This window comes from Grampus griseus, assembly GCF_964374135.1.
Source record: "Grampus griseus genome assembly, chromosome: 1".
In the NCBI taxonomy this organism is placed as follows: domain Eukaryota; kingdom Metazoa; phylum Chordata; class Mammalia; order Artiodactyla; family Delphinidae; genus Grampus; species Grampus griseus.
In genome coordinates this window covers 162,729,991-162,747,878 of record NC_139017.1, presented here as the reverse complement: position 1 = coordinate 162,747,878, position 17,888 = coordinate 162,729,991, and positions in this window count along the sequence as shown.

Below are 17,888 nucleotides of genomic sequence, written 5' to 3'. Positions count from 1 at the left end.
AGCAAAGTCCTTGGATTTTGTTTGAAGTGTGATGGGGGAGCTACAGGAGGGTTTCAAGCACCTCCATCCCTCAGACCTGGATGGGGCAGACAAGAGAATCCACCCCCTTACTTGTTCACCACTACGCACCTCTGCATACTGAGTACCCGTGAAGCCCCTTCTGGGCTGACAGTGTAGTGAAGTGAATAAGAGCACTGGATTTTGAGTCTGAGAGAATTGGGTTCCCAGCCTAGCTGTAATACTTACTAGCTGTTGGACCATGGGCGATTGCATCACTCCTGAGCCTCAGTTTTCTCATCTGGAAAATGGAGACAATAATTTCTGTCTCATGGTGTCGTTGGGGTGACTGGATGAGCTCTTGCCTCTAAAACACTCACAGTGCCAGGCAGGTCACATAGTTCTCTCTCAATCAGCTGTCATAGTTGATGATGATGATTACTATTTAAATGCTGAGCCAAGTTCTGGCATTTTGTAATCACTTGTTAAAGGGAACTACCATTATGATTGTTCCCCTTATGCTGTTCCACCTGCTGCCAGGAGACACGTGTGCCAAGACCCTCCTCTACTGAATGGCCAAGAAAGAATAATGACAGGCTCTCTTCCTGTGGGGCAGGGCCCATCCAGAACCTGTGCTCTTGAACATTATAGCAAGCACATGCCCAGGTTGCGGTAGAAGGACCTAAAACCCAGCGCTCAGCCTGTCAGCTCAGCCCCCTGCTTCATGCTAGAATAACCTCTTCCATAAGGTACAGAATAAGAACCTCACTGTGTCCAGCAGAGCCCTTTCACACTTATGAGTCATTCACTTAACAAACACCGCAAGTGACTGCCCCGAACAGCCTGTTCTCACCCCATTATGAATAATAATAATAGCTATCATTTATCCACGACTCAGAGTGTAGCATTTCAGAGCATGAGTCCTAGATGTACTGTACTGTAGCTAGATGATGTTGTACATATCACTTAGCCTCTTTGAGCATCTATGTGCCAGGTAGTGTGTCAGGTGCCAGGAAGACAAGAGCCTAGAAGACCCGATTACTGCCCTCTCACAGCTTCCTGTCTAATTGGAGAGCTAGATGTTAATCAGGTAATCACAAAAACAAATGTAAAAGTACACCTTGAGGAGCACTAAGGAGAAGTATCCATTGCCACGAGTGTATATAACAGGCAGGTAAGGGAAGATGTCCTGGAGGAAGTGATTGTGGAGATAAACTGGCTTGAGGAAGACAGACAGTTTCAAGAACAAGGAGCAAGGCCCTGGGGCAGCAGAACTGAAGGAAAGTCAGTGTGGCTGCAGCCTAGAGAGAAACAGAAAACTGTGAGCTGAGGCTGCAGCAGGATCAGCACATTGTAGGCTATGGATTGGTCTCTATAGCTCTCTGCTGAGTGACTGTAACATCCCTTCAACAATCATGGGCAAGCTGACCTGCCCAAGCTCCCAGGCAGGGCCCAGGTGTCCTCTGGGCACCCCCCTTTTCCAGCATAACCCAATACTCTTGGGAGAGAGGACACAGGAAGTGAAACATTCATAGGAAAGCAGAGTCACTACTGGGTCCTTAAATTGAGATGATGCACTTGATATGGAATCCTTTCCTGTAAAAAGGGGAAGGAAGAGGCCAGGAGCCCCAGGAAGGGGGCAGATTGAAGGTAGAATCACTCCAGTTTTCCCCTCACCCATGCCCCTCCCACGCATCCACCTCATTTTCCTCGCCCAGCAGTCCTTTGCCCTCATTTTCTAGATCTCAATGTCTCTTCCCAAGTTTAACTTAAACCGGCTTGCAGCCAGATATTTGGCACCTGGGTGCAATCTGTTCTGAGCCCTGAGTAGGATGACTAGATTTAGCAAATCAACAGGACACCCAGTTAAATTTGAATTCAGATAAACAACAAGCATTTTTTCAATTTTGAGTCTAAACATTACAACACTAGCCCTGAGCAGCAGGGGTTGGGGCATCGGAAACTGGCTCCAGGCAACTGATACTAACACTGATGTCTATAACAGCTGCCAACTTTGGCGCAGGTTGCCTCCAGTTTAGCCCTCATTAAGGAGGTAATAGAGTGAGTGAACAAAAGAATGAACTCTAGGGACTTCCCTGGTGGTGCACTGGTTAAGAATCCACCTGCCAGTGCAGGGGACACAGGTTCGATCCCTGACCTGGGAAGATCTCACATGCCATGGAGCAACCACGGGCCGTGGAGCAACTAAGCCCATGCGCCACAACTACTGAACCTGTGCTCTAGAGCCCGTGCACCACAACTACTGAAGCCCGTGCACTGCAACTACTGAGCCCTGCAAGTACTGAAGCCTGCACACCTAGAGTCCGTGCTCCACAAGAGACGCCACCGCAATGAGAAGCCGGCGCATGGCAATGAAGAGTAGCTCCCACTCGCCACAACTAGAGAAAGCCCGTGCGCAAAGCCCGTGCGCAAAGCCCGTGCGCAGCAATGAAGACCCAACGCAGCCAAAAATAAAAAATAAAAGGAATGAACACTGGGCCTAGACTACCAGGGTTGTCTTTCAGCTCTGCCATTTTCCAGCTGTGTGACCTTGGAGGGACCCAGAAAATGAAACGCTTAACTTCTCTGTCCTTGGTTTCCTCATCTATACACTGGAGATAATAACAGCACCTAACTCATAAGGTTGTTGTGAGGATTAAATGAGTTTACAGGTAAAGTGCTTAGAATAGTGCCTGGTCCATAGTAAGTGCTATGTTAATGTTAGCTCTAATAATTTATCTAATCACACCAGACCGAATGTAAACTCCATGAGAACAGGGACTTTCTTTTGTTCATTGCTATATCCACAGGAATGAGGAGCAGGGCTGGTTTATAATGCATGCTCGAGAAGAGGGCCTGGCTTGTAATATATAGCCATAAATATTTATTGAATTAAATCTAGTCCTCAGGATCTACCTGAAAGATTGGAATTATATTAATGATTCCCCTTTCACAGATAAGGAAACAGGTTTAGAGGCATGAAATGAGTTTTCCAATGTTAAGGAGGTGGCAGAGCTAGGATTCAAATCCAGATTTGTTCGGTTCCAAAGTCTTTTCCACTCAAAACTCAATTCACTTTAACAGCTGAGGTGCTACCCTTGGAAAGTGATGGAATAACAGGAGCAGCTGGATTTAGGAGAAATCCTCATGGACTTTGATTTTTTAAAGTCCTAATCTGTTCCCCATCTGCTGTGTACCCTTGGGTAAGTCACCTCATCTTTTTGAGGCTGTTTTATGATGTGTAAACTAGGTGGTGGTGAGGATCCAAGGAGATCATATATTGGTGAAGCCTGACTGGAAGAAGGCTTCTGATAAACAATCCTGCTTTAGAACGGCTTTGCAAATGGACATTCTTCCCCACCCATGAAACACGCAAGCCCATCTCTCCACTCCCCCACGTGTGAATAAATCTCATCACACCTGAACCCCTAACACCTCTTTAGACGGAGGCTGAATCTCTCCGGGGGAAATCTCTCTCCTTGGCCTCCCTGCACCCCAAGCACAGCCCAAGTGTCGGTCAATCCTGGAACGTGGTCCCTGGTCTCCTCAGAGGGGGCACAAGCCCAAATGAGCCCAGAGCTGGGCCTGCAGTTGGGAGAGATTCGGGGAGACGGCTTGAAAAGAGCAAAACATGCGTATTAAGACATCACTTTGGAGGCACTGTGGGTCCTGATGGTGGTGAAAGACTTGTACCCTACCTGGAGCCAGGGCGCAGGAGATTCCAGTGTCGCCTTCCGGGGCGGGGTTAGGGGGTCCTAGAGCCTTGTAATGGGGGGAGTAGGGCCCAGGCTCCTTTCTAGCCTTTGCCGGGGTCAGGCCCAGGACATTCAGAGTGTGTGTGGGGGGCAGGGGGAAACAGCCCCCGCTGGGGGGGTAGAAAGAACATCTGGGGAGCTATTCCAAACGAGGTGAGTGGGGGAGATGGGTAGCCCTGGCATGGTCCCCTCCGGGGACCAGGTTTGGGAGGGAGGAGCCAAGAGGGCCTCTTCTGGGCTGAGCAGAGCGCGGGCCCAGGGCTCGCGGTGAAGGCGGGGCCCGCACTCTCTTCGCGGCGGGGGCTGGGGGTCTGTGCTGGGAATGCCGCGCCGCGGGGGCCGGGGCGGGGCTTCATTGGCCCCGCCCTTCGCGCAGGTAGCCAATGGGCGCGGCGGCGCCGGGTGACGGAGGGAGCCGAAGTGCGAGTGCCGCGGCGGCGGCGGCGGCGGCGCGGACGGCCCAGCGAGAGCGAGAGGGTCTCGGCGGGCGCGAGGGGGTTAGGGGGCGCGGGGACGAGGGGACGCGGGAGCGCGGATCCTGGGACCTCAGGACCTGGGAGGCGAGGCGGCCCGGACCGCCGGTGGAGCGCGGGCCGCCCAGCGGCGGCGCGATGCCGCTCGCCCAGCTCAAGGAGCCCTGGCCGCTCATGGAGCTGGTGCCGCTGGACCCGGAGGTGAGTGAGCTGGGCGGGGGACGGGCGCTGGCGGCCGGCGAGCCCGAGTCCCCACAGGGGCGGGGCGGCCCGCGGCGCCTCTGTAGCCTGGCGGGCGCCCGCGCGGACGCGAGTGCCCTCCGATCTCTTGCCCCCTCTCCGGCTCCACCCCCTTCTGCCCCGGGTGTGTGTGCGCGAGGGACAGTTCCGCCACAGCGCCGAGAAACCCCTTAGCCCGGAGAGGGTATGCCGTGGTGCGCTGAGATCTGACCCCCGCCTCACCCCACACACCTAGGACCTGTACTGGGAGCTGTCGGAGTTTCCTTCGTTAGGGCAGACGGCCAGGGCTGGGGTGTCAGATGTCTCGGATTCTACAAGAGACAAGGATCATGGGACCCCCCCTCACTTCTCCTTGATGTCTCCCAGCGCCCTACCCCAAGAGCTCCCGCTACTCGGCTGCTGACCCTAGAAGGATTGTCCCTCTTGACCCTAGCAGTTGTGGAATTTGGGGTGACACCGTCCGTCTGGGGCTGAAACTCTTGGTTTTCTTTGCCCCAGCCTAGGGTCAGAGGACACCTGTGTCACCTGCTCCAGGCTGGGGGGAAGAGAATGGGGGAAAGCCCTTAGACATTGTGAAAATTATTCCTGGAGATGAGGAGAACGTTGGTTCCTGCCCCCTCCCATAGGAAGGACTGGGCCCCTGGGGAGTTTGGCCTCTGCCTGCCTAGCCTCTCCCAGAAGTACCTCCTGCCCTCTGAGGTTTCTATGGTGCTAGGCCCTAAGCTTGCAGAAGGCCAGCTCTTCCTGTGCCCTTTGACCCCCAGGGTCAAGGTCAAGCCCATCTGCCAGCAGATGGAGAAAAAAAACTTCTCCCTTAGCCTCATTCTGGGAAGGAGGTAGGTGATACTGCCTTTCCAGAGGGGATGTGGGGATGTGCAGGGAGGGTATGGAAACCTCAGTGAGCCTGGGAGCCAAGGTGATTTTCTTCTGGCTTGGGCTCAGAGCCCCTGCTTAGATCCCCTCCTCTGCCCTCTCTTAACTGGGGCAACCACCAAGTGCCCTGCCTCTCAGGGTCACAGGTTGAGATCAGAGTGAGGATCCCTGGTCCCCAGAACCCAGGGTGTGCTGCCCCTTTAAAGGGATGGTCATGGCTGACACTGGCTATTGGAGGGTGGGCGCATGGCAGGATTAGGTAGCCAACCTGAAGGCGCAATTTGGAGTAAATTGCTTTGGGATCCCTGCCATGGGGTTTTTACGGGCCCTGCTCAGTTCAGAAGTTCTCTCGCTGACTCACCCTCTGAGGTGAGGAACACTGCCCTCTGCAGCCCCTATCCACCACAGCCCACCCCCCAAGGACTGGGGCACAGGGGGTTGGGGAGGTGCTCAGAGGTGGATTCCTTTGCCTTGGCATACCGTTGAGACCTAGGCCTCCCTAGAGGAAGGTGGACTGGGAGGGGCCAGGGAGAGACTTAATCTGAGGACTTACCATGGGTTATACTAGTAGGGAAGAAAGACACCCAGGAGCTCAATTCCCGGTCCAGGGCACTACTTCCTGTTTCTCTTTGGGGAATCCTGGGGCAGGGGCCAGGTTTAAACAGGAAACTCAACTCAGTTTTAGTACTGCTGCAGCTGAACTCTGAGAGGAAGAGACTGGCTTATTTCCTAGGATTAAGGGGGCTGTGATTTCTCTAGGAGCTTCACCTTGGAAACACTGTGTGACCCCCAATCAGTCTTTAGCCTCTCTGGGCCTCTGTTTCTCCAATGGCCAGGGCTGGGTTCTGGCCTCTGCTTTCTGGGCCTGAGAGGGTACAGAGTCCCGAGTACCACTGCCCATTTTCCTCCTCCCCACTCCATGGAGGTGCCAGGCGACTGGGTGTTATTGTTTGGGTAACAGGAGCCATGGGGCAGCCAGGGCGCGGGTTGGGTTGTTTTCACTGGAGAACAGGGCCTCGCTGTTCTTAGCCCAGGTGACATGTAAGTGATACAGCAGCCTGACCTGCAGGTATAGGCGCTGCTGCTGGCTCCTGGCCAGGAAGGAGGCAGGCAGAGGGGCTGGTGGGGGCATTTGGCAGAGGCCTGGGATCTGGACTGCCCTGCCCTCCCATGACGCTGCCGAAAATGGGCTGCTGGGAGGCGGGGCCTTGTCTGGGGTGTGGCCCAGGTGGAGTAAACCCATTGGAAGTGTGGTTTACGATTCTGCCTGGGCCTTCCCTGGCCTTGCTGAAAGCAGTAACCTTGACCCCAGGCCCAGCCTCGCTGTGTACAGAGCTTCATTATGTGCCACCCACCCCACTTCACCACTGTTACCTTATTAAAATAAAACAACTCTCAAAACAACTTCTCAAGGTAGGGATTATTACCCCCATTTTCATATGGAACAGCTGAACTCAGAGAGGAGAACTGGCCTGTGAATTAATGTCAGAGTCAGAATTGGAACCCAGATCTCTTGTTGTCTCCAGCCTAGTTGGGGGAGGCTTAAGGACAGGGAAGAGCTGGGATCAAACTGGCCCAGGTGGAAGGTACTCCAAGAGAGGCTCCGGATGTTGGCAGACTCTCCTGTCCAGCCTTTGCTGAGGGCTGGTGGTACCAGCCGGCCCTGGCACCTGGCCCCCAGCTTCCAGCAGCGCGCAGGGCTGCCAGTGCTGGGCTCTGAACCCAACTCCTGGGGCTGCTTCCTGCCTGTGGGGCACGTGCTGTCTTTGTCCATCTGCTGCCCGGCCTCTCCAGACGCTGCCCTGGCCCCTCTTCCCGAGACAGAGCTGGTTGGGTGGGAAGGAAGGATGCTTGGTGAAACCCATCTCTGACCTCTGGGGAGGGGGGACAGTGGTCTGGAGGCCCTCCGCAGCTGTCCCCATGAGTAGTGCTCTCTGAGGAAGAGGGAGGAGAGTGGGTCTCCATCCTCCAAGAGGCCAAAAGCCCTTTCCTATACCAGACTTTTTAGACAAGGTCTTCCATTCAGTATTCTGCAAGGTCAGTATCATTGTCCTCTTTCGTTCATTCATTCGTTCATTCAGCAAATATTTATTGAGCACTTATCATGTGACAAGTACTAACCCAAGCAGCAGGGTACAGCTGTGAACAAGATGGACCTGCCCTCGTAGTACAGATGAGGAAACCGAGGCTCAGAGAAGTAATGTGACAGACACAAGGTCAGAATGAGAGGCTGGCAGACCTAGCATTAGCGGCTGTGTCTTTGTGGCTGCAAACCTGTGTTCTTTCCACCATCTGTGCAGCAGTCAGACCAGAGGGGCAAATGAGCCCTGTCTTCCCAGGACCCTGGCTCTAAGCGGGGAAGCTCACCTGTGGTCCTCTTTGCACTTACAGTTCTTTCTCCAGGGCTGCCCACTCCCCTCTAGAGACCTTGTGCAACAGCTCTTACAGGCATGGGGCTCCATGAGGATGGCATCCAAGCTAGAGACCCCTGGACTGGAGGCAACCAAATAGGGCCTGTGGAGCCCCCTGAATCCTCCAAGATACTGCTCTGTAAGCACACACCTCTGGGTACACCCACCACCTCCTCCCCTCCCTCATCAGGGATTCAGGCTTGCAGCCACATGACTCTGGGTCATGGCCCGATGTCTTAGGGACCACAGGTAAGTCCCTCAACCCTCTGAACCTTGTCTGAAAAATGGGAGTAATAGAACTTTCTCTGGGGAATTCCCTGGCGGTCCAGTGGTTAGGACTCTGCACTTCCACTGCCGGGGGCATGGGTTTGATCCCTGGTCGGGGAACTAAGATACCGCATGCCGCATGGCATGGCAAACAAATAAACAGAACTTGCTCTGGCCTCCTTGCTCTCTTTGCTGGGTTGAGCTTTCATTTGACAGGCTACATGCTGGACCCTGATCTGGGTGCCAAGGAGATGATGCTGGACAAGTCATGGCTCCTCCCTGAGTTAATCTGCAGTTTGCTCGGTGCTTTGAGGCCCAGGGGAGGGAGGAAAGGGCTTGAGACTGTGTGGACAGAGGAGATGACATTAGAGCTGAGTCCTGAAAGAAGACCAGGGGTTTGCCAAAGTGACCAGGCAGGAAAGGTTTTCTTAGTAGGAGGAGCCACGGTGCAGATGCATGGGGATGTGAAACAAGCTGGTCTGTTCAGGGTCTCAGGTTGTTCAGTTTAGCTCCGTAATAGGGCCTGATAGTAATAATGGGGACTGTTTGTGGACCAGTTACGTGCCAGGCATATGTACTTTACAGACACTATTTTGCTTGCTTCTTACAGCCACCCAATGAGGTACATCACTTTTATCCCCATTTCACAGATGAGGAAACTGAGACCTTGAGAAATGAAGTAACCTCAGGGTCATGCAGGTGGTAGAAGCCAGAATTTGAACCCACATGGTCAGGTTCCAGAACCCATATTAATCACCTGTGTTGGGCAGTTGGTGATGACGGCTTTGAACGCCATGCCAAGGAGCTGGGACTTTATCCTGCAGGCAGTGGGAAGCCATGGAAGGGTTTGGGGCCTGGTACGTAGGAGGTTCTCAATAAGGAGTGAGTGAGTGACCAAGGGAGTCGATCACTCAAGTGTAACGATTACAGTTGAGTTTTAGGAAGGGTGAGGATTTGGAATGGGGGAGGCTGGTGTATAGGCCGTTGTTACCATCTGGGGGAATTATGTCAAGAGTCTAGAATGCTGGGTGAAGTGGAACTCCATCTACAAATGCACCGTGCCTCCCCCTCCCCCCAGCCCTGGTCGACCTGGTCCTTCTCCCCAGGCTTCTGAGAGATGACAGGTATGTGTATGCGTGCGTGGTGGGGCCTGTAGAACACTGGCCCCTGGGGAGGATTAGGGGCATTAAAGGGGCTCAGGGGGCAGGATGTCCGGGGAGCGACAAGGGGAGGGCTGCTCCAGGGGCAGGGAGATTATGTAATGGGCAGAGCACAGCTATGCCTGCTGTGGCCGGGCAAAGCCGCAGCTGCCCTGTGGACCCGGCCCCTGGCTCTAAAGTCCTGGGTCTTCCTGGCCTCTGCACACTCTCGCTGTGCGGGAGGGGTGGGGACAGCTTCTTTCAGCTTCCCAAGGCCCAGATGGGGTAGGTTACTCACCTAATATCACACAGGAAAGGGACGGTGTACCCCAGGGTGAGTAGCACCCACCTGAGGGTGAGGTCTGGGGGCTGGAGGACTGCCCAGGGGTGGGCTCCAGTGCCTGCCTCTCTGCAGGTAGTTCCCCTAGCTGGGCAGTGGGCTGCTTTTCCTCAGTCCTCTTTTGAGCACCTCCTGGTGTCAGAGACCGGATTTTGAATCCCCACTTACCAGCGGTGTAACCTTATGCGCCATCACTAGGCCCCTCTGCGCCTCAGTTTCTTCCTTTGCCAAGTGGGACCAGGGCCTGCCTCCCAGGTCAGGAGGGTTTAATGGTGCCACAGGTGTGAGGCACTGAGCCCAGTGCCGGGCATGTGGCAGGGGCTCGGAAGAGAAAAGCTGTTAGCACCAAGCCCTAATCTCTGCCCTCCCAGGGCTCCCCGTTTTTTAGGAGGGGCAGGCCCGTGTGTAAATAGTCCCTGCGTTGTGGTAAGTGGTAAAATGAAGGATCGCAGGACCGTAGTGGAGCAGCAGTGATTCTGCAAGGATAGGGAGGGGTCCCAGAGCTGGCAGGGCCAGGGTAGCCACCATCACTGGGCTGGACACTCTTCCAGACTTTGTTGCCTTCAGCCCTTGCATCAACCCTGGGAGGTGATGTAAATACCCTCCTGCTACAGATCAGGAAACTGAGGCCTCTTGAGTTGGTTAGCTGGCATGCACAGTTTGTCTGTGGCAAAGCTGGGAGTCCTTTCCTTCTCACTGGGAGAAGGTGACATTTGAGCTGAGCCTTCAAAGATGAGGTATTTGCCAGGCAGAGAGCCCGAGGGAGAGATGCCGGGAAATGGTCCGCCTGAGTTGTGAGGGGCTGTTGCAGGAGCCTTGATGCCTGTGGAGGTAGAGAGGACACAGCCAGAACTCCCACCCTCACCTCCTTGGCCCCCTAGCTACTGGGAGCAGCCGAGGGTGGGGGTGCCCCATGGGGTCTCTCTTTGCTTTGTGCCACTCTGGTAAGTTTTGACAGTGTTTCCTCATCTCCCTTCTCTTTTCCAGAATGGACAAGCCTCAGGGGAAGAAGCTGGACTTCAGCCGTCCAAGGTAAGGACCAGGGCTAGCACCAGAGCTAGGGACTGTCAGGGGTGGGGGGACCGTTTGCATGGAGTGGAAGAGGAGGGAGGCCTGCCCTCGTCCCCCCCGGGCGTGAGGCCCTTTGGCCCAGCTCAGCCTTCCTTCTCTGGTCCCACCTAATCCTCGAGGCAGCCCTGTGTGTCAGGATTACTTGCTCCAACCTTCCTATTTCTCAGGTGAGGGGACTGTGGCCCAGACAGGGTCAGAATCCAGGCTAGAACTCTGGTTACCCATCACCCAGACCAGGACACTTCCTCAGTTTATTTACTCGTGGCAGCTTGGCCGACTGTATTGAGAAGGTGAAGGGGTGCTGAGAGAGGCTCAGGTCTGCTGGGCCTGACGTGGGCCTGGAATCATCTGGGCACCTGGCGCTGGAGGGAACCTGGTGGCCTCAAATCTAACCAGGGCCCAGTGCCTGGCATGTGGCGCACAGGCCATTTCTCAGGGACCCCACCCCTCAGCCCCAGGCTGGCTCCCTCTCCTCTGCTCTCTCTGCTTCCCCTGGGTTCCTCCCTTCAGCCCCTCAGCTCCTGTTGCTGGTTTTGTGTGTTGACAGAAGTGCCAGGGCTGGGTGACAGTTGTGTGACCTTGGGTGGGTCGTTTGTTTCCTCTGGGCCTGGGCTTTCTCATCTCCACGTTGAGCTCCTCCAATTCTCGAGGAGCTGTGAGGTCACAGAGCTGCTGGCTGTGGAGGGGCTTTGGAAGCCACCAGGCAGGACAAAGTATGGGTTCTGGCAGCAGAGCCAACCTGAGTTCGAGTCCTGGCTCCACCATCACCATTTGACCAGAAACTTCTCAAAAGTTTCCTCAGCTGTACCTTGGGAATAATAGTAACCTACTTCTCAGGAGTGACGTGAAGGACAAGTGAGGTAGCAACCGCCTGCCACACAGTGCCTTCAGCAGCAGCAGCGTGGACGCCCTGCTGTATCGCTCAGCGCCACTGCCTGTTAGTGGCCACACCCTCCTGGCCTGGGTCTGCCTGGGCACCAGACCACGAGCTCGACCTTTGAGATAGACCCAGAGCTGGTCCTGATGTTTGCCTTGACTCAGCCTCCTAGGATAAGGGAGCTGAGCTACCCGGGGTGGGGCAGGCTGACAGAAGTAGGCTCCCACCCCCTCCTTTTTTTGGTACTGTGGCAACCTTGGACCACCAAAAGCAATCCACGTGGTGTGGACTGGGCCCCTTGGCTTATCTCAGCCCCATGTCTGGAGAATCTCTTCCCACAAAGGAGCTGCCACTGGTTGCCTAGGAACAGAATGAAGGGCTGTAGGTCTCCAGTGCAGACCCAGAATGTTCAGATCTTGGGGCTGTGGTTCTGGGAGTTGCAGAAGTGCTTGCAGCTTTGAGGGAGCTGGTGGTGAGTGCAGCTTCTCACCTCAGTGCTGGAGAGGCTGGTTGGGAAAGGGCAGGAACTTACCCAGGCGGGCGCCCTATATTTGATCCCAAGCCTGGGACTCCTTCTTGCTCTAGAGCAGATCCTGGGCTGGGAAGGGAGATGTGGCTGGACACGATGGGTCAGGGAGAACCTCCAATGCCACGTTAAGGGAGAGAAAGCGCCATATCAGGAGCTTTGCATTTGGTTCTCATAACACCCCTGGAGGTTAACTCTCCCCATTTTACAGATGAGAAAATTGAGGCCCAAGGTCAAATAGCTGGTGGGCGATAGGGTCAGGTCTTGCTTGACCAGAGAGCCCACCCTCCTCCCAGCCCAGGAAACACACTGAGTGCTGAAGAGGAGGAGCATTGGGTCCCCGTGACCCCAAGTTCCATCATTCCTCGGCACCTGCTCATTCACCTTCTCCATTGCTCCAGAACCTCCTAGCATCCCCAGTGCCCACTTCTGGGCTCAGCACACCAGGGAGCGCTCAACCTGTGGTCAGGACCTCATCCCTTTGTTTAGTGGAACAAACTGGCAGCAAGCTGGTTTATGTTTTGCAACATCAGACTTTCAGTGCACCCTGCTGTAGCACTGGGGACCCCAAAATGAATTCAACACCCACCCTCAGGGAGTTCCCAGTGTTGGGGGAACGGTAGTAACAGGAAAGCTGTGTGGAGGGCGCTGTGATGGGGAAGAACAGGCTGTGGGCACCTAAGACCTCCATTCTGCGCCAGGCCTCATAGTGGGCAGTGAAATATACCACCTTCCTACATGTCTCTTGGGGGCATGATGAGATGAGCGCATCCCGGGGAACCCAGCCAGTGGCATCTGAACTCAGGGCTGAGCGTGGACGAGAAGGACAGTCACTGCTGTGTGTGGCAGAAGAGGAAGAGTTGGGATGGACCGTGGGGCACCAGGTCACCTTCCCTGCAGAGCTGGCATTTGGCTGGGCCTCGAAAGGCAGGATTTGGGCAGCTGGAGAGAAAAGTGGGCCTTCCAGGTGGAGGAGAGGCCTGACTTGGAGGGGGACTTGGGAGGCAGGGGCTCTGAGTTCAGAATCCTGCCCCTCTTTCTTGTTTGCTGTGTAACCTTGGGCAAGTGATTGCCCCTCTGAGGCTCAGATGTCTTTTCTGTAAAAGAATAGGGTCCACCCCACAGGGCCACCCAGAGGAGGGAATGTGATGTGTATAAAGTGAAGAATCCAACAGGGTTTGAGGCATACTATTGGTGTTTAATGCTTGTTTATTTTATCCATTTCAGGCAGAAGGGGAGATTGGGGTTTTAGCAGTTATAGTGAGGACTGCAGTCTAGGGTGAGAGCTCCTGGTGCCCTCAGGCATGCTGGGGCTCCATTCACCCTCCCTCCCTTCCTGGGGGTGGACTGGGTGCCCCAGGCCCCCTCCCCCGGCTATCTCCGGAGCTGGACCCCTTTGAAGCTCCTGCAGGTCTATTTTGAGAGCTGAGCGTCTCCCCCCTCCCCTCCTCTCTTCCTGTTTATGAAACCCTGATCCCTCCCGGATCCCTCATGCTCCCCCTGGCTGGAGCTCAGGCAGGATGTGACTGTGGACTTCGGGGAGCCTTGGGAGCTTCAGGTGTTGAGGGGAACTTCCCTGGGACTAGCCAGGGCAGGCTAGCCCACCTTCCCAGCACCTGAGACCTGCTGGGCTCTGTCCCTTCAGCCTGCCCAGAGGAGACCCTGCGGCAGTAAGAGTGCCCGTGTAATCCAGGGAGTTCTGTTTACCACATCCCTTTGTTTCTGTGGCCCATTTTGCTTCTAGAAACAACCTTTTGGGGGTGGAACAATCTAGTTTTGACCTCTATTTTATAGAAAAAGAAACTGAGGCTCAGACAGGGAAAGAGATTTGCCTGGGAACACTCAGCTAGTGAGTAGATGATTCTTAACTTCCCATGCTGTACTCCTGGCCTCAAGCCTCTTTTCCACGCTGGTTTCTTCCTACGTGGAGTGTCTATATTTTTCCTCCTTTCTGCCTGGCCAACTTCTGTTCATCTTCAGGGTCCAGCTGGACTGCCCTGTCTTCCTGGGCCTCACCCCAGGCAGATAGTTAGAGCCTCTGGGCACCTACAGCACCTTGACTGCACTGTGTCCCAGGATAGTTGTGTTTTGTTAGTGTGTATTTATTTTGGGGACAGGTCTGCCTTAACATGTGCGCCTCCTAGTGTCTGGTTCCTGGCCTGAGGACAGAGCAGCGGGCCAGTAGCTGTGAGTGATTTCCAGAGGGGAGGCAGGCTGGCAGGGCTTGCAAGGAAGGTGATAATGAAATGCTTAGAGTGTAGGCTTTGGAAGTAAACAGGTTGATTTTGCCCTGAGCTCTCCCCCTTTCTGGCCATGTGGCCTTGGGCAAGTCACTTTCTATCTGAGTCTAGTTTTCTCCTTTCTGAAATGGGATCAGTACTTCCTTGGAGCTAGGACACAGGGCCTGGCAGAATCCACACCAACAAAAGTTGAGGGAAAGAATGACTTCATGCAATAAATGTTCAATTAATAGGCACAGTTCTCATTGTCATTCCATGCCAGTCCTGGCCTCGGGCCCAAAGCCACCTCCCCTATCAAGGATGCCTGGGAAATGTAGATCCCTCCTCACCTGCCCAGAGGCATGCTGGGAGAGGCGTCTGGGGACATCTGTCCCACCAGAGGGGGCAGTCCTGGGAGGCCCTGCAGATGATGCCAGCTGGGGGAGGGGCTGTTGGTGTCCATTAGGGCCAGAGATTAGCAGGTGGGCTTGGGTTGCAACTGCTGGAGGGAGGCCCAGTGTGGGGACCCTACGGGCCAGGGATCAGGTGGGGGGGATCTGGGCTTCTCTCCAGCTGCCTTGTGGGAGGAAGTAAATAAGAGGAAGTATCTCTAGGGGGAATGGGGCAGGGACCAGGGGGTGGGGTCTGGTGCTGTCCTCCCTACTCCTGCCACCAGCGACCTCACAGGCCCTGCACATTCCCTTCAGTGAAGGCAGTTCCGAGACCGTTTCTTTCCTGTTGCCCCTTCCCGTAGCCTGCTAGCCATGGCGAGTCTTCCTTTGCTTCCGAGGGATGCAAGGGTTGGGGGGCCCCAGCCGGCACTGGACCAGAGAGCTTTGGGGCTCTCAGGACTGCCCCAGCCTCCAGACCCCAGACGCTCCAGAAGAAGCTGGAGTACAATGAGAGGCCTCGGTCTAAGGAAGCGTCTTTCACAACACCCAGCAGGCCGTCATCAGGCAGTTATCGGAGGCCCTGTGGGGACTGGAAGGGGAAGTTCGGTGTACGTGGGAGCGTTTCCACATAGGGGATGTCTGTGGACATGGTTTCCGATCATCGGACTGTGTGCATTTGCGTGTGTCACTTTCTGTGGGTGTACTGGTGTCAGGGATGTGGTGAGGCCATGTGGCAAAGGGCTGGGCCTGGTCAACCCCTGCCCCATGGCTACCTGCTCCTCCTCTCAGGCCTCTGTGAGGTCCATGCTAGGGCCTTCTGCCCCCTTGCCCGTGCCAGGGCCCTGGGCTGGCAGGCTTCTTAGGGCAGGGTGGTGTCCGCTCTGTAGGCTGCCATTTTGGGCGGGCCCAGCCATGGGAAGGTCATTACGGGGGAAGGATTTCCCATGCTCTGGACCGGGACAGTCAGAGATGGTGGCCTTGGTGACCTCTGCCCCCCATTCTCTCCAGGGGATGTTTGCAGGTGTGGGGTACCCATTGTGTCACTGCCTCATCTCCTTGTAACTTCTGTCTGTGTTCTAGTCTCCTTTCCTTAGGATCAGAGGAGATGAGGGGTGTCTCTCTGGGCCCACCCTGGAGCCCTGGGTTTGGGGTCTGCATTGTCCCCTCCTTAGCAGGGGAGCCTAAGCCGTCTTCTGTCCCTCCTCCCTGCAGAGGGGGAAGTGAGAAGGAGGGGGTCAGGGACCCTGCCTGCTCGGCCAGGAAAGCTGAAAAAGCAGAAGTAAGGGGAGTAACTGGGCCCTCTGACCGCCAGCTTGGGCCCCACCATGCAGACCCCGGCAGATTTCCCCAGAGTTGAGAGAGACTCACTCCCCTGTCCCAGAAAGGTGAGCAGAGGGTTGGCCTGCCTCCAGCGGGGTCTGTCATGACTCTGGGCAAGGAATGGGTTTGGGGGTGGCTGTGTCCCCTGGGGTTTCCGGGTGACTGCCTGTGTCCCCAGGGAGTGTTCTCAGTCAGAGGCAGACAGACAGGTGGAGATTCAGACCTCAGGATGGGGTGGGTAGGGGTTGCTGTGTGGTCTTGGCCCTCCCCAGCCCCTCTCTGAGCTGGGCTTTCTGCCTGTCCCACCCACTGGGTTACACTCAGGGGCCTGATTAGCCTGCAGCTTTTGTGGCTGTTCAGGAGCCCCTGAAGATGAGGCTGTGTCTCTGAGGGTCAGCATCTAGAATGGGAAGTCCCCAGACTGTCCTGGTGCTAAGGGAGGGGGCAGGATTGGAAAGGCAGGACGTGGCTCTGGCTGACTTACCTGCCCACGCTTTCCTGGTACTTGAGGTCTGCTGACCCCAGGCCAGGCAGTAACCAGGGGAAGAACTTGGGTTTGAGCTGGCTCTGCCACCTGTGCACATTGAGCCTGGGTGAGTCACTGTCCTGTGGGCCTCAGTTTCTTGTTCCTGAAGTGGGGGATGACAGCTTTGGGATATTTGGATCAAAGCCATCAGTTTGCACTCAGGAGACATCCATCTCGGTCTCCAGCGTCTTGATCCTGGGCCCTTCAGGCCATAGCATGGGAAGGAAACTCCAGAGAAATGGAATTCCTCAGAGATGAGTCTGCCACGAATACCAGACTGCTCTCCCAAGTGCTGGGAGTTTGCAGGTGATGTCCCATCGCTTTCCTGCCCCCAGGCAGACCAGCAGGAACCTGGAGGTCTTCCCTTAAGTCCAGAGTCTGACTCTCGGGGTGTCTTTGTGTCTTTCCTGCCTGTATGTGTGCCCTGGGTATCTGTCAGTCTCTTTGGGCCTCACTGATGCTGACTGCTGCCCACCTGCCTCTGTTGTTGAGCTCCTGTCTCTGTCTCCACTTCATGAGTGTCTGTCTTCACCTGTTGGGTACATGTCACATATTGGGTGCCTGTTGGGTCGTGTCCCCTTCTGTCTCTGCCTGTTGAGTACATGTCCCCATCTGTCTCCACCTGTTGGGTGCAGGCCCCCATCTGCCTCTGCCTGTTGGATCCCCATCTGTCTCTGCCTGTTGGGTACATGTCCCCATCTATCTTTGCCTGTTGGATATGTGTCCCCATCTGCCTCTGCGTGTTAGGTATGAGTCTCTGTCCACTTCCGCCTATTAGGTATGAGTCCCTTCCTGCCTCCGCTTGTTGGGTACATGTCCCCATCTGTCTCTGCCTATTGGATGTGTGTTCTTCCTACGTCTGCCTGTTGGGCACATGCCCCTATCCATCCCTGCCTGTTGGGCATGTGGACTCTCCTACCCATCTGTTGGATGCCCACCTTCATCTGTCTTCACCTGTAGGATGCCTGCCTCTGCCTGTTGGGTGTCCCTCTTTATTTGCCTCTACATGTTAGTTGCCTGTCTCTCCCTGTTGGGTACCTATCTACTCCTCAGTAGCTGGGTTGGCATGGGGCTTTCCCTTTGAAGGCCCACAGGGAGGATGGGGAGGAGGGCCCGAGGGCAGCCCTCAGGCAATGGGGAGGGGGAAGAGAGAGGAAGGGAGCGGTAAGGGAGCTGGGAAACCACAGGCCCTGAGTGATTGGCAGTCCTGGGCTCGGCCCAGCCCCCGCCTTCACCCTGCACATCCGCCTTGGGCCTGGCCACCTCCGCAGCAGCCCCGGACGCTGCCTGCTCCTGCCATGGTGCCTCTGCCCAGCCCAGGCGGATGGAGCGGGATCCCAAGCTGCCCCGTCTGCGGCTCTGGGCCCTGCTCCCCTGGCTGCCCAGGAAGCAGCGGCCCAGGATCAGCCAGACTTCTCTGCCTGCCCCTGGCCCTGGCCCTGGCCCCAGGCGGGATTCGGTG